General features: G+C 35.2%; 1 pseudogene; it reads right to left on the bottom strand.

Annotated features, from left to right (window-relative positions):
* Positions 1-381: 381 nt before the first annotated feature.
* LOC131145794 ((+)-cis,trans-nepetalactol synthase NEPS2-like) lies at positions 382-9,950 on the bottom strand (annotated as a pseudogene).
* Between the last annotated feature and the right edge of the window lie 8,518 nt (positions 9,951-18,468).

The raw sequence follows: 18,468 nt of genomic DNA, 5'->3' as shown, positions 1-18,468 counted from the left end.
GAAGAATTTATTAGGCAGAAGATTTATTTTCTGATTTATTATTTTTTTTAAAAAAATTATATTAAAAAAATTTATTTTCCAATTCATTACACAGAAGAATTTATTATATAAAAGAATTTATTTCTTGTTTTATTTTTAAAAATATATATATTTAATAATATTTTTTTTAAGAAAATAATTCTCAAAATGATACGTGACAAATTTCGCTACTTTAATTAACGAGATTATATTAGAGTTATTTTGAGAATTATTTTTTTAAGGTATTATTTACTATATTTAAAAAAAAAAATAAATCCGAAAAACACTCCACGAATCTCGGTCGTAATAAATTCTTATTTGCTTGTTTGGAAGAAAATTGACATTTTCCATCACATTTCACTGTCAATCCGTTCTGCATTCTATTCCGTAAAACCCACCATCGACGACAAGGTCATGTCCGGTGACAAACGCCGATTCATCGCTCGCAAGAAACACCACCGCATCCGCCACATTCCCTGCTTTCAGCACACCGCCCCCTTTCAGGGTCGCGAAGGGCTCGTAAACCCTCTCCACCTCCTGAGCCTCCATCGTCTGCGCCGCGCATAGCCCCGGCGTCGCCACCGCGTACGGCGACACGCTGTTCACACTAATCCCGTGCGCCCCCAGCTGACGGCTCGCCGACCGCACCAGCCCCGTCACCGAGTGCTTCGACATCACGTAGTCCGTCCGCCGCACGCCTCCCCGGCTGCCCGCCACGCCAACCCCCTCGCGTTCACGGCGTAGATGCGGTCCAGTGCCGTCAAGTCGAGGTCCAGAACGACCTGGTCCGTCGATCCGCTCACGATCCCGGCGTTGCTGAACATGACGTCGAGCTGGCCATACTCGCGCACCGCGTGTTCCACCGCGCTCCTCACCTGGTCTTCGTCGGTGACGTCGCAGCGGACGTAGCTGCAGCAGTGGGAACCGATGGATTCGGCCACGCGCCGGCCTTGCTCGTCCTGGATGTCGGCGATGACCACGGCGCGGGCCCTGTAGTCTGCGAAATGGCGGGCGGTTGCCTCGAGGCCATTGGCGCCGCCGGTGATTATGGCGACTTTTCCTTCCAACTTTTTCTTGGGAGGACTGATCGTCAGATCCGCCGTTTCTCAATTGTTGTAATGGTGACTTGCTTAAAATTTTAAAAAATTTATTGCTATTTTTACGTTTTCTATATATATACTAAAAAAAGAAAAATAGTAAATTTGTAATTGCTTAAAATTCAAAAAATAAAAATAAAAAATATTTTTCATAATTAAAAAAATTATTGTATTTTTAATTGTTAAGTTTAACAAATAAGCTGTGTTGTAGTTAGCATAAAATAGTAATGAATGAATTCTCAATACCAACAAAAAAATGCAAATTAAAAGTTATTATTAAACAAATGGATGTTTGAATTATTATTATAATTATAACTATTATTAAAAAATAAAATAAGAGGGATACTATTGTACTAGATTAGATTATGTAATTATACCATATTTTGCATAGTAAATTATATATCTAAATTTTGAATATTTTAAATTAAAAATTAATTATCTAATTTAAACTCTTTTAAATGACTCAAAATCATTCGAATTTAGGAATACGATTTTTAAACATACTGAGGATAGAATCAATGAAAAAAATTTAAAATTTATTCAAACCAATCTAAATATGATTAATTTTGATATATATTATTATCAAGTAAAATTAATGATTAAAATTTATTCAAGTCCATGAAATTGTCGATTATTCTTAAAATCTTATATGGTTTCCTTTATTCAATCAAATTTAGAGGGGCCCTTTTTATTTTAAATGTGAAGAACAGTTTTTTGATGACAAAATAAGACATCTTGTTGTAAAACATGTATATTTATGTGGATGATTATCTAGATAATAGGTTACAACCTTTGGTATGCCCACATAATGGTTCATTATGTGGTTAATATTTAGGATGTCAATGTATTTACCTATATAAAGACATGCTTTACAACAAAATGTGATAATAAGATAATTAGTAATATCTAGTTTCTGAAGAACTAGACTGTTGAATTTCTATTGTTCCAAATTTTATTTTATTTTTCTGTATTCCTCTTTTATTTCATTTACAATACATTATCAGTATGATCAAGTCTTTAATGGTATAACAAGTTTCGTTGGTATTATTATAAGGTAAGAATCTTGTTTCCTTTAACATTTGTTATCTATATAATTTTAGTTTTTCGCCAAACTATATTTATATGTTAATTATATATCTTATCTTGAGTACGTGTCTTTAAATAATTTTATGTTGGGATATATATGAAAATAACATTTCCATTTAATATTTACCTAACTTTGAATTTTTATTTGTTTTCAAAGTGACTTTATGATGTCAAATCTTACAAAACTTGAATTCATTGCCCTTAATATTTCTAGAAGAAATTATCTACCATGGGTACTTAATACTGAGATTCACCTTAATGCTATGAATCTTGGAAGTACAATTGAAGAAGGAAATCAAGCATCTTTGTAGGATCGTACAAAGACAGTGATTTTCCTTCGACACCATTTACACGAAAAAATGAAAATTAAGTACTTTACTATTAAGGATCCATTAGTCCTTGGCACAATTTAAGGGAGAGATATGAACACATAAAATGGTTGTAACAACCTGGGATTCTTACACAGGGCCTCATCGATGAACGCAAGGAATTCGTCGATGAGCGCATAAGGAGACCTCGTTGACAAAGACAAGTTTCGTCGATGAGAAGATACCGAGAAGGGTTTTTGGGACAGTCTGAAATTCGTCGACGAGGGAGGAAGTTCGTTGACGAAATTATTGAAGGACTCGTCCACGAGGTGATGTGTCTCGTTGACGAATTAAGTCCTATAAAATAGTGAAAAACTTGGATTTTTATCAAATTTGAACGTAGAACCCTTCTCTCTCTCTCTCTCTCTCTCTCTCTCTCTCTCTCTCTCTCTCTCTCTCTCCTAGGACTCCCACTCTCTTTGATCTTGGCCCCATTTCTCGTTGGATTGAAGATCCAAGGCCACCACAATGCTCTTGGCGAAGTTCTCTGCAAGTCTGCCGGAACAGATCGTGGAGAAAGTTGATTTAAAATTCATCCCAAATCCAGGATAAGGTATTTTGTTCAAATTAAGCCTTCCTTATAGTTATGAGAAATGTTATAGGTAAGAAAATACTGATATTTTGTTTTGAGGGATATTGTTTTCAGGATATTGAGTTAGGAACCCTGCAAGTATAGAGTTATAATTTTATAGGGGTTTTTCAGAGTTAAGATAAGGGAAATATGCTATGCTAGGAGATTTACTTACGTTATTAGAAATTTTATATATGTATGCATGTATACCAGATATTATACAGGATATGAATTTTTAAAGCATGTGTGGCCTGAGTATATGATATTGATATGGAGTTTTATGTAATTTTTCAGTATTTCAAGTTATACGGATATAGTTAGATAATTGCAGATTTTATACAGACATAATTTACATACATATACAATTTATTTCAAATGATTATGTAGACAGTTATATATATATATATATATATATATATATGTAACACCCCGACCCCGAGGGGCCTGGGATATTAACTTTTTACTACTAATTTACAGCGAAAGCAAAATAAATTCAATTTTTATTAAACTAGAGCACTAATCATCCATATTACAATCATTTATTTCAAAAAAAAGAAAAATTACATAAACATAAATATCTAAAATCATACTAATATTCCTAATCATTCTTTATTTTTCTAATTCCCATCCGCACGCTTGCTAAGCCTAATTTCTGACATGTCCTTCAGAGTTATCTGAAATAAAATATGATTGGGGTGAGACGACGCTCAGTAAGTAAATAAGATTATTATTAGCGTGTGACTAAAATAAGCTTTTAAAGAATTTCGTAAAACAATATTTAATACTATAACTTCAAGACTGCTTTTAGAATAAATATAAATTTAAAAATTTCTGCATAAAACTTTTGTCATCAATTTCAACAGTAAATTTTTATAATCATATATTATAATTGTTAAATTAAACTTTTAACTTTAAAACTGTAAAAATATTTAATGATAAACATACATATACTTTTCCTTATACGTTTTCCTTAGATCGTCATTTAAGCACTAGAATGATCCTTTTCACGTAAACTTATACTTTTCCTTCAAATCATCAGTAACTTGTACTCGTAATTAAATATGTATAAACATATATTATAAAAACCACCCTTAGGCCTGTTTGCCGTAAGTCATGTTTACCCCCATGATTGGGTTGTGCGGTCCGAAGACTGAACTTAGCTGGCTGGCCGACCAAACTAAATCAACGTACTTAAACTTTAAGTGAAATTTTCCTTATTAAGTTCTGGTCCGAAACCAGGTGTGCACTCAGGAGAAATCCACTAGCATAAATAACCACTCTATAAACAGTGTGGGTGCACTCTGATCCGTATAAACTTTAAGTTGCGGTACCGAGCATCTATAACTTTGAACTTTCGTTGCCATAAGGGGTTTTAAAATCATCTTATTATAATTTATGCAATTTAAAATAATATCGTAAAAATCTCATCTTTACTCATATTTTCATAAAAAATGCAACGTAAAAATAAACTCATGCCACACAATTTTTGTATTAAAAATATATATAATTTTATTTTTGAATAGAAAGAAATGCTGAAAATTTACCCGAGGGGATTAGAACATTTCTTAACCCAAAAATAGATGCAAGTATATTAAAGATAGAACTGGTATAATTAAATATGCATAAAAATAAACTCATGGAAATTTTGTTGAACTGATTAACATAATTAAAATTTACGTACAAAATAAACTCGAGTATGAATTTAAAATAAAAAAAAACTAACATAATCAAAATTTACTTACCTTCTTCTTTTACCGCGTGTTACGAACACAATAACTATCTTTAAAAAATGAGATCGAAAAGAGTGGGTGAGTGAGAACTTATTCAAAAATTCTCTCTCCATCATAAATTCTTTCACTCACTACTTCTTCTCTTCCTTGGAAAATTGTTGTGAAAAATGAAGGTTGAGAGCTCCCTATTTATAGGAAAATTTTGGGGAAGAAATGAAATTTATGAAAATATGGGGAGATGGGTGAAATTATAATTTTTTTTAAAAAAAATTAAAGAATGGGCAAGGTATGGATTGAGTGGAGGCTATTTGGGAGTGCTTGCCACCATTCCCACTAAATAAATTTTTAATTAATTACTTACCTAATTAATTAATCCATTACCTAACTAATTATTTTATTATTTTATTATTTTTCTTAATCATTATTAACATTATTATTATCATTGTTATTAATTTTAAGCTTGAGTGGAGGCCATTTGGGAGTGCTTGCCACCATTTCCACTAAATAAATTTTTAATTAATTACTTACCTAATTAATTAATCCATTACCTAACCAATTATTTTATTATTTTTCTTAATCATTATTATCATTGTTATTAATTTTAAACTACTTTTAGTATTTATTTTATTTTATTTTATTTTTGAACAAGAATTAAATTTAAATTTTAAAAACTCATGTGGGCCCCACATGGTCTTGTGGGCCCCACACAACTTCGAGACTCAAATGGATCGTACGTAACTCCAATAATTCTCATACAATTTTATGAGCCCTATACAGTTTCGAGACTCGTGTAAACCTCCATACGGCTTCGGGACTCATGTGGGCCCCACACAGTCTTGTGGGCCCCGCATAGGATACCTATATTATTATTATTATTATCTTATTATGTATTTCTACAAATTATGTCTGTCAAAACACTATTTTATGTATATATACTTATTTACGTGTACAAACAGTGTCTATCCTGTTTATCCTATGAAATTCCATTTTGACCAGGCCGACCTCTAGGGAGCGACTGAGCCGCAATGGTCTCTGAGTACTCGCTTAGACAAGATCTTTCTTAGACATCAAACATGGAATCAAGGATCCTACAGAAAAACACTTCTGTATTGATATTAACTTAATGACCATTTTTATTATTTTATTATTATTGTACTTTAATCATATATATATATATATATATATTTGGGTCATCACAATATATATATATTAGTATATAGATATTTATTCAGAACAGTATATGCAGTGTATATAGAAAGTTATGTTTTCCTAAATACCATAACACTTAGATTATACAGAAAGGAAACAGACAGATTATATAGAAAGAAAGTACAGATAGATTATATAGAAAGAAAGTTCAAACAGATTACACAGTTATAGCATCAAGATGCCACAGATATTACAATATTTACAGTACAGCAATATAGTGTTATGGTTATTTTGGAAATATAATGAAAATAGTATAAAGAGGTATGTATATATATATAGTATCAGATCCCTGTAGAAAGATTACAGGCAGATACAGTACAGATATAGAATACAAAGCACGGTACCGTTGCTAGATATAGATAGAGTGCAACCACATATCTCAGATAGTGTGTGGGTACTGTCAGCCATGCTCAGAGAGTATGCAGCTCCCCAGTTTGCTGGGTTGAGGGGGGCCGGTTTGATGAGGTAGCAGCCAATACCGAGCTTAAGAGTGTATGTTGTTTGGCCGGGTTAAAGTAGTGTAGAGTATAGTGACTTACCTGGAGGGCCGACCAAGTTAAATCTCGCCTACGGGCCGTAGAACCCTGTCATAAGGGGTCAAATCATAACATACAGAGTCCCAGGGAAAGAACACAGTTATGTATATGTATACAATTTTACATCTTTTATTGTATATAGTATGATGTAGCACTATGAATGATAGAAAGTTCAGATGATACAAATGTTTTAAGTTATTATACATGTGTTGTACGAATTGCCAGATTATGCAGTTTTTAAATACTATTATTATAATTTTAAAACTCAGTCACCACACATTAGTAATAACATATTTTCACTTACCGAGTGTCGACTCACCCCATTACTCTACCATTTTTTAGGTGAGACAATTAGGCGAGCAGATTAGGCTCGCAGATAGGAAGTTTACTTGATTACCTCAGTTGTAGGGGTGAGTTATGATAGAGTTTTAGTATTTTTGAGGTAGATGATACTAGAGGGGTTTATTTTGTATGGTTATGGCTTGTATATACTAGATTCTAGTATTGTATAGTATATATATAAATGGTTATATGATTTGTGTTTCCGCTGCTTAGGTATGGATGTAGATAAAAAAATATATGATAAGAATTTTGAGGATGTTACATTTTGGTATCAGAGCCTAGGTTGTTAGGTTCTGTAGACTCTAGAGTGCAGCGAAAAAAAATACCAGAATATAGGGAAAAGATTTGAAGATTTATTCAGTGATCTAGATATAGGATTTCGTGGTAGTTTCTGTATTTTTCCTAGGATGACGATTTCCAGAAAACCATAGTAAACTGTTGATGAGTCATGTGTGTAGGTTGTAGGATTGGATTGTGGGATAGGATTAAGGGGAAAAGTTGATGTGTAGGAAAATGGATTCTGGAAATGGTGTTCTATATGTTTGCAGGATGGACCCAGGAGGCAGTAGTGCTCACGCCAGCGGGGATGATGGAGTAGGTCCTTCTGGCGTAGGAGGTGGAGATTCAGATGCTGTGCTTCGTAGTATTGCTTGACAAGTTATGGCTGAGATAGCACGGAGCTCTAGAGAGTAAGGAGGTCCATCTCCAATTCAGGGATGTATTATAGAGAAATTCATGAAAATGAATCCGCCAGCTTTTTCTAGAGTGACTGATCCTGCAGTTGCTGAGAATTGGATGCAGGAGATAGAAAAGATTTTGACAGTACTTCATTGCACCGATGAGTAGAGGGTCTTATATGCTATATATAGGCTGACATGGGAGGCCGAGAGATGGTGGTCAGCTACCATACTATTGGAGGAGCAGAGGGCAATACCACTGCAGATGGCTTGGGCCCGATTCAGGGATATGTTCTTTGATAAATATTATCCTGCTTCAGTCAGAGATGCTCGAGTACATGAGTTTCTGAGTCTGTCTTAGGGGTCGTTGACTGTTCAGCAGTACGCTGCGAGATTTATTGAGCTATTGCATTTCTGCCCCTATATTGTCCCAGATGAAGCAAAGAAGGCTAGAATGTTTGAGAGAAACTTGAAGCATGATATTTACAGGCAGGTGGTAGTACTGAGGATCCAGGAATTCTCAGAGTTGGTTGTCAGGGTTATTATAGCAGAGGAAAGTTTGCCTAGGGAGACTGAGATGTAGAGTCAGAGAAAGAGGACTGCGCCCTCGATTTTTCAGGCGGGTCTTAGTCGAGGCCCTTGTAGAGGGGGTAGATTTGGCGGAGGCTAGAGACAGATGGTAGAGCATGGTGGATTTCAAGGTGGACAGCTTCCTGCCATTTGTCCTAGATGCGGACGGAGACATCTTGGTGAGTGCCGACTAGTGGAAAATGTTTGCTACCGCTGCAAGAGATCCAATCATATGGCTCGATCCTATCATATTACACTAGGTTATGTACCGGCTCTTAGGCCATTTCAGGGAGGATACCAGGTGCCCCATGGAGGACAGCAGGGAAATACCATGCCAGCAATGGTTTACGCATTGACACCGGGAGACACTGAGACGGCTGGAAACGTGGTCATAGGTACCCTTACTGTTTTACCATAAAAAATTATTGTTTTGTTTGATACAAGTGCCACCCACTCTTTTATATAGATGGGATATGTGAAAATAGTTAGAATAGAGACATAACCATTAGATATAGAATTTTCTATGGGTACGCCGATAGGATCTGTGGTTAGATGTAGAAGGGTACTTCGGAATTTTCCAGTAAGTATTCAGGAGATAGTGCTTTTAGCCTTTCTTGTGGTCTTGGATATGCAAGGATTTGATGTGATACTGGGTATGGATTGGTTAGCTATTTATGATTTTAGTATTGATTGCCATCAGAAAGAAGTAATTTTTAGACCCCCGGGTGAACCAGAATTTAGATTTACGGGTTCACGCATGCATGCCTCACCACAACTGGTGTCGGCTATTCAGGTAATGAGACTACTACAGGATGGTTGTCAGGGGTATGTTGCATACATAAAAGAATTTCCAAAAGAAGCATTGAGACAAGCTGATATACCAGTAGTGAAAGAGTTTCCAGATGTATTTCCAGAAGAATTACTTGGTTTGCCGCCTGATCATGAGATTGAGTTCACTATAGACTTGTTACCGGGATCTGCACCAGTATCTAAAGCACCGTATCGTATGACTCCAGTCGAGTTGAAAGAACTGAAAGATCAACTATAGGAATTACTGGATAAGGGTTTTATTATGCCCAGTGTGTCGCCCTGGGGAGCGCCAGTTCTATTTGTGAAAAAGAAAGATGGAACTATGAGGATATGCATCGATTATAGGGAAATAAATAAATTGACCATAAAAATTAAATATCCTCTACCTAGGATCAATGATTTATTTGATCAGCTCCAGGGGACCCGGGTTTACTCTAAAATTGACCTGCGGTCAGGCTACCATCAGGTGAAAGTTAAAGAAAAAGATATTTCGAAGACCGCATTTTGTACCAGGTATGGGCATTACGAGTTCTTAGTGATGCCATTCGGGTTTACTAATACACCAGCAGTATTTATGGATCTAATGAATCGGGTATTCCATCAATACTTAGATCAGTTTGAAGTTGTGTTCATCGATGATATACTAGTCTATTCAAGAAGTTTTGAGGAGCACGAGCATCATTTGAGATTGGTGTTGCAGGTATTAAGGGAAAGGAAATTATATGAAAAATTCAAGAAATATGAGTTTTGGTTAAGGTAGTTTACTTTTATCGGCTATGTGATCTTAGAAAGCAAAAGTATCAGTTGTTCCAAATAAGATAGAGGCTGTGGTGAGTTGGGAAAGGCTGGGAAATGTTCTGGAAGTCAGGAGTTTTCTAGGATTAGCAGGTCATTACCAGCGCTTTGTGGATAGTTTCTCCAAGCTATGAGGTCCATTAACACGACTTACGAGGAAAAATGTAAAATTTGAATGGACTGATGACTGCAAACAGAGTTTCAAGAGTTAAAGTGGTGGTTAGTATTAGCTCTGGTATTAGCTATTCCATCAGGGGAGGATGGTTTTGTAATATACAGTGATGCCTCTTTGAAGGGTCTTGGATCCGTGTTGATGCAGCACGGAAGGGTTATTGCATATGTGTCTAAGCAACTTAAAGAATATGAGAAGAATTATCCTGTCCATGTCTTAGAGCTTGTTGCAGTGGTGTATGCTCTTAAGATTTGGAGGCATTACCTATATGGTGGGAAGTGCGAGATTTTCACAAATCACAAGAGCCTGAAATATTTCTTCAACCAGAAAGAGCTAAATATGAGACAAAAAAGATGGCTAGAACTCATTAAAGACTATGAATGCACAATTAGTTATCATCTAGGAAAAGCAAATGTGGTGGCAGATGCTTTGAGTAGGAAGTCAGGGGATCAGCACTGGCAGCTATGGAGATTGCACATTCAATTTTAATGGATTTGGAGAAGCTCCGTTTAAAGTTAATAGAGGAGGGTACGCAGGCTGTCATTGCCAATCTAGTGGTTCATCCTACGCTTTACGAGCTTTACGAGAGGATTAAAGCAGCTCAGGGCGATGATGCAGAGTTGGCAGAGCTGATGGCTAGTGTGCGAGATGGTTAGGGAGAGGAGTTTAGCATATCAGATGACGAAACTCTGCGATTCTGTACTAGGCTATGTGTTCCTATAGATACTGAGATCAAGAGAACTATACTGGAGGAGGCTTACAGATTCCTATACACGGTCCATCCTAGCAGTACTAAAATGTATAGGGACCTGCGAGAGTATTTCTAGTGGAGTGGAATGAAGACGGAGATAGCCGAGTTTGTTCAGCAATGCTTGACGTGTCAGAAGGTTAAAGCTGAGTACCAGAGAGCAGTAGGACAGTTGCAGCCACTGTTCATTCCAGAATGGAAATGGGACCACGTTTTGATGGATTTCATTACGGGGTTACCACCAGTATGATAGGGATTGAATGCGATTTGGGTGGTTGTAGATCGTATGATGAAAATCACTCATTTCATCCCTATTAAAATCGGTTATTCCATGGACAGACTGGAAAAGATATATATTCAGAAGATAGTTCGTGTTCATGAAGTATCAGTGTCCATAGTCTCGGACCGAGATCCTAGGTTTACTTCACGATTCTGGAAAAATTTTTAGGAGGCTATGGGTACATAATTAGCTTTTAACACTGCTTTCCATCCCCAGACAGATGGTCAGACTGAAAGAACAATACAGACACTAGATGATATGCTTCGTGCTTGTGTGCTTGATTTTGGAGGCAATTGGATTCAGTTTATGCCGTTAGTTGAATTTGCTTATGATAACAGCTACCAGGCTAGTATCGGTATGGCTCCATACGAGACATTGTATGGTAGGAGATGTTGTTCTCCTCTTTTCTAGGACAAGGTAGGTGAAAGGCCAGTTTTGGGTCCAGATATAGTACAGCAAGCTTGTGACAAGGTCCAACTTATAAAAGAAAGAATTAGTACAACACAGAGTCGGCAGAAAAGTTACGCAGATACTCATCACCGAGAATTAGAATTTGACGTGGGAGATCGAGTATTTTTGAAGATAACTCCTTTGAAAGGAGTTATGAGATTTGGAAAGAAGGGCAAGTTGAGCCCTAGGTATATTGGTACTTTTGAGATACTTGAGAGAATAGGGTTAGTTGCCTATATGTTAGCTTTGTCGCTAGCTTTGGCTCAAATTCATGACATGTTTCATGTTGCCATGTTAAGGAAATATGTCCCAGACCCATCCCACATCATTAGCTATGCAGAGATAGAGCTTAAAGATTCATTGGCATATGAAGAAGTACCAGTACAGATTTTGGATAGAAAGGTTCAGACTTTACGCACTAAACAAATACAGTTAGTTAAAGTTTTGTGGAGGAATCACGCTATAGAGGAAGCTTCTTGGGAGCTCAAGGAGCATATCAAACAGAAATACCTGCATTTGTTCCAAGAGGTATAGAGGTACTCAAGTAAAGTATAATAGCTAGATAAGTTTCTTTTGCAGGTACATGAATAGATCTAGTAAGTAGATAGTTTCAGTTTTATATATGTAATCTCCCAGAACATAAATGTAACCACGGTATTCCTCCACTATAAGTGAGGGCAGGTAATAAGATAAGTAGAACTTTTTCCTTTACTGGATGATGGAGTGTATAGATAAAGATACAAATAGTAAATTTTGAGGATGAAATTTTACAAGGAGGGGAGAATGTAACAACCTGGGATTCTAACACAGGGCCTCGTCGATGAACACATGGAATTTGTCGACGAGCGCATAAGGAGACCTCGTTAACGAAGACAAGTTTCGTCAACGAAAAGATACCGAGAAGGGTTTTTGGGATAGTATGAATTTCGTTAATGAGGGAGGAAGTTCGTTGACGAAATTATTAAAGGACTCGTCGACGAGATGATGTGTCTCGTTGACAAATCAAGTCCTATAAATAGTGAAAAACTTGGATTTTTATCAAATTTCAGTGCAGAACCCTTCTCTCTCTCTCTCTCTCTCTCTCTCTCTCTCTTCTACGAATCCCACCCCTTCTCTCTTCGATCTTGGCCCCATTTCTCGCCGAATTGAAGATCCGATGCCACCACGACACTCCTGGCGAAGTTCTCTGCAAGTCTGCCAGAGCAGATTCTGAGGAAAGTTGATTTGAAATTCATCCCAAATCCAAGGTAAGGTATTTTGTTCAGATTAAGCCTTCCTTATAGTTATAAGAAATGTTATAGGTAAGAAAATACTGATATTTTGTTCTAAGGGATATTGTTTTCAGGATGTTGAGTTAGGAACCCTGCAGGTATAGAGTCAGAATTTTATAGGAGCTTTTCAGAGTTAAGGTAAGGGAAATATGCTATGCTAGGAGATTTACTTACGTTATTAGAAATTATATATATGTATGCATGTATACCAGATATTATACAGGATATGAATTTTTAAAGCATGTGTGGCCTGAGTATATGATATTGATATGGAGTTTTATGTAGTTATTTAGTATTTCAAGTTATACGGATATAGTTAGATAATTGCAGATTTTATACAGACATAATTTACATACATATACAGTTTATTTCAGATGATTATGTAGACAGTTATATATATATATATATATATATATATCAGTATATAGATATTTATTCAGAACAGTATATGCAGTATATATAGAAAGTTATGTTTTCCTAAATGCCATAATACTTAGATTATACAGAAAGGAAACAGACAGATTATATAGAAAGAAAGTACAGACATATTATATAGAAAGAAAGTTCAGACAGATTACACAATTATAGCATCAAGATGTCACAGATATTACAGTATTTACAGTACAACAATATAGTGTTATGGTTATTTTGGAAATATAATGAGAACAGTATAAAGAGTATAAGTATGTATATATATAGTATCAGATCCCCATGGAAAGATTACAGACAGATACAGTACAAATATAGAATACAAAGCACAGTACCATTGCTAGATATAGATAGAGTGCAACCACATATCTTAGATAGTGTGTGGGTACCATCAGCTGTGCTCAGAGAGTATGCAGCTCCCCAGTTCGCTGGGTTGAGGGGGACCAGTTTGACGAGGCAGTAGCTAATCCCAAGCTTACGAGTGTATGCAGTTTGGCTGGACTGGAGTAGTGTAGAGTATAGTGACTTACCTGGAGGGCCGATCAGGTTAAGTCCTGCCTACGGGCCGCACAACCCTGTCATGAAGGATTAAATAATGACATACAGAGTCCTAGGGAAAGAACATAGTTATGTATATGTATACAATTTTACATCTTTTATTGTATATAGTATGATGTAGCACTATGAATGATAGAAAGTTCAGATGATACAAATGTTTTAAGTTATTATACATGTGTTGTACGAATTGCCAGATTATGCAGTTTTTAAATACTATTATTATAATTTTATGACTCGGTCGCCACACACTAGTAATAACATATTTTCACTTACTGAGCGTCGACTCACCCCATTACTCTACCATTTTTTAGGTTACTTGATTACCCTGGTTGTAGGGTGAGTTATGATAGAGTTTTAGTATTTTTGAGGTAGATGATGCTGGAAGGGTTTATTTTGTATGGTTATGGCTTGTATATACTGGATTCTGGTATTGTATAGTATATATATAAATGGTTATATGATTTGTGTTTCCGCTGCTTAGGTATGGATGTAGATAAATATATATATATATGGTAAGAATTTTGAGGATGTTACAACGATAATTCTTCCAAAAGCTCGATATGATTGAATACACTTGCGACTGCAAGATTTTAAAAATGTAAGTGAATATAATTTAGTTTTATTTAAAACTCTCAATTAAAGTTATGTAAGCATACCAAAGGTTGTAACCTATTATCTAAATAGTCATCCACATAAATATACATGTTTTACAAAACTTCTCCTTTGATGAAAATACATTATGAATATGCCTCGTTAATACCTTCGCTAAGGAAAACCCTGTGGGACAAAATCTTAACGAAGGAAAAGACATATTCGACTTTTCATGCCTTGAAATGCTCTTGCAGTAGCAATATTGAGAGCGTAGATTTACAAAATATTTTGTGCTAATTTCTTGTTTACTGGTGGTTGAACAAAATAATGAGTTTTTTGTTGAAAAATCATCAATCTCGTCCAACTGGCTTAACACCATTCCCTGAAGTGAATGTGATTTTTTCTCAAGGTTGTGGACGAGGTTGTGGTGGTAAAAGGGGGTCATGATAAGAAAAATTGTTGGACCCATGATGATCATCCTTCAAAGTTTGAAAGCAAAGATGATAGAAAGAATCAAAGAAATAGGCAAAGAATAAAGAAAGCTTTGAACAAAATAACAAAGTCTAAAATAATGACAATATTTTCTATAGGCGTGGAACAAAAGGTCATTGGTCTCGAATATGTTGCACTCCTAAACACCTAATTGATCTTTACAAGGCATCATTAAAAGGAAAAGGGAAAAATGCTGAACCCATTGATGCTATAAGTATGAGTCTCCTTTGGATGTTGATTTTGATGTTTCTGATTTTTTTTAGGATCCTAATGGCAAAAATGATCACTTGATTGGGGATGGAAGTGTCTACTATTAAATTATCTTCATGTTTATGTTATTTTGAAAAAAATTAAATTATGTAATTTTTTTTATTAAAAGTTTTACATATAATATGCTTGGTAAATATTTTGTTATTTTTCCTAATTCTTAAATTTTACTTTTCATTTACTAGATTATACAAAATAAACTTGATAAAATGAGGATGACATGTGTTTGGTGGACAGCGGCACGACTCACACAATTCTTCGTGTTAAAAAATATTTCTTGCAATTAACATTAGCTGAAATTAATGTTAATACAATATTTGGCTCTGCAAATGTAATAGAGGGGTCTGGAAGAGTTACCATCTTTGTCTAATCTTGATACATGCACAAATCAATGTGAACTTGAAGTTCAAAGAATAATTCATTTGCAGAATGCTGCAAGTCAATTGCTAGATGTTTTTACAAACACCAAAAGGGTCACTCAATCACTTGTTTTGGTAGCAAATATTCCTACTAGATTGATTGTTCCTAAAGAATACCCAATGGGAATAGTAGCTGATGAGTCTAAAGTGCGCCAGAAGTAGGTCAAACCAATTGGTGCAAAGGATATTGTTCCTTAAAAGAAAAAGGAAATGAATAAAAGTGACACTCCAAAAGAGGTCATTAACACTCACGAAGAGGTTAAAAGAAATATAAATCAACAATCCTATATTTCCATAGAAGCAACACTAGAAATGTTTTTGGTATCACAAAATTATGAGATCTCATTAAAATTTGGAAATATGCGGAGAAAAAATGAAGTTGTTGTTGACAACGTGTTTGTATATGCAACCATTTCAGAAATTATTAATGATATTGAGCATGAGCCTCAAACTGTAGAAGAATGTTGATATCGAAATGATTGGCCAAAATGGAAAGAAGTAATACAGGCTGAGCTAGACTCATTAGCCAAACGTAAGGTATTTGGACTAGTAGTCCAAACACCTGAGAATGCTAAACCTGTTTGGTATAAATGAGTTTTTGTACGTAAAAGAAATGAAATGAATGAAATTGTGAGATACAAGATGTGTCTTGTAGCACAAGGTTTCTCACAAAGGCCTGGTATAGATTATAATGAGACCTATTCCCCTGTTATGGATGCAGTTACTTTCAGATTTTTGATTAGTTTAATGGTGTCTGAAGGACTCGACATACGTTTCATGGACGAAGTAACAACTCACTTGTATGGCTTATTGGATAATGACATTTATATGAAAATCCCTGAAGGATTTAAAATTACTGAAGCATATAATCCAAAACAACGGCAAATGTATTATGTTAAATTACAAAGATTCTTGTATGGATTGAAGCAATCTGGACAAATGTGGTACAATGTTCTAAATGAATATTTGTTGAAAATTGGATATGAAAATAATCTTATCCGTCATTGTATTTTTATTAAGAAGATAAATTCTAGAATTGTTATAGTCGCGGTTTATGTTGATGAAATAAACATAGTAGGAACTCTATAAGAGATCTCAACGACTACTGACTACTTAATGAAAGAATTTGAGATGAAGGATCTTAGAAAGAAAAAATTTTGCCTTGGTTTTCAAGTTGAACATTCGACAAGTGGAATTCTTATTCATCAATCATCTTATATAGAAAAAAATCTTTAAACAGTTTTATATGGATAAATCTTATCCATTGAGCTCCCTGATGGTTGTTCATTCACTTGATGTGAAAAAGGGTCTTTTTCGTCCTCGAAAATATGATGAAGAAATTCTTGGTCCTGAAGTACCCAGTCTTAGTGCAATAAAAGCACTCTTGTATTTTGCAAATTGCACTAGGCCAGATATAGCTTTTGTGGTAAATTTGCCGGCAAGGTTTAGTTCTACACCAACTTCAGAGACATTGGAATGCAGTAAAACATGTTCTTCGTTATCGTCGCGACATATCTGATATGGATTTGTTTTACCCAAAGTGAGTAAATTCTATATTGAAAGGATATGCTGATGCTGGATATCTTTCTGATCCTCATAAAGCTCGATCACAAACAGGCTATATATTTACATGTGGTGATACTGCTATCTCATGGTGATCTGTAAAGCAAACGATCACCTCTACCTCTTCAAACCATTCATAAATATTGGAAGTTCACGAAGCAAGTCGTGAATGTGCATGGTTAAGAACTATAATTCAACACATAAAAAGAACAAATGGATTATCACTGAAGAATGACATGCCAACAATATTGTACGAGGATAATGCAACATGTATTACACAAATCAAAGGTGGGTACATAAAAGGTGATAGAACTAAACATGTTTCACCAAAGTTCTTTTACACTCATAAACTTCTGAAAAAAGGAGATATTGACATTTGCAAAATTCGTTCAAGTTACAACCTAGCAGATCTAGTCACAAAAGCATTGCCAACTTCAATTTTCAATAAGCATGTACAAAACATTGGAATGCAACAATTTAAGGACATTTCTTAATTGATAGTATTTTTTAGGGGAAGTAAGAATATTGTACTCTTTTTCCTTCATCAAGGTTTTGTCCCACAAGGTTTTCCTTAACGAAGGTTTTAACGAGGCATATTCATAGTGTATATGTGACGCCTTAATTTTTCATACCATTTTTAAAAAATATAAAATAAAATCATACACATCAAACAACACATTGACCACGTCAACAACTCTTATAATTGTGACAACTTACTTAATTTCCCTATATTTTTTTTATTACAAAATCACAAATCTTAACTCAGCAGATCATAATCCACCTGGACCCATGGATACCAGGGATACATCAGAACACATAACGGAAGCCTAAGCAGCAGGAAACATACAATCACAATATTTATAAATACGAAAACATCCATTACAATACCATAAATACTAGAGTCACTATTTCCACTGTATTTCAGTATATACATCTGAAAAACAAATTCTAGGGACATTTCCCACAAAATCTAACTATCCCTACTAAAACTTACCCTTCAAAGAGGGCAGACTAACAACACTAGATCAGTGGGGCTTTTCCCGCTCTCCTATTCAGGGCTTCTGAAAAGTTTATAAAATTTTGGGGTGAAACACCTCTCAGTAAGAGAAATAAACTAATACCAGTGTGTGGCAACATGAGTATTCTGTGTTATACATATATCATACAGAACATATTTAGTAACTGTTTTGTCAAATTTGGGAAATATATATATCATTAAAACATGGCAGAACATACTGCATTTTCATAAACATATTTCATCTCATATAATAATAATACAAAAAAACATTCCTGGTAGGTTAGTTGGCTGTTGTCATGTATTACCCCCACATGACTGGATTGTGTGGCCCGAAGGCAGGACCTGACAATGGTTGGTCAACCACTGCCAAGTCCAAAGTACAGTCTATAAATTAATGGGTC

The sequence above is a fragment of the Malania oleifera genome, chromosome 13, assembly GCF_029873635.1.
Source record: "Malania oleifera isolate guangnan ecotype guangnan chromosome 13, ASM2987363v1, whole genome shotgun sequence".
Classification (NCBI taxonomy): Eukaryota; Viridiplantae; Streptophyta; class Magnoliopsida; order Santalales; family Ximeniaceae; genus Malania; species Malania oleifera.
This window is presented reverse-complemented; position numbering and strand designations above follow the sequence as displayed.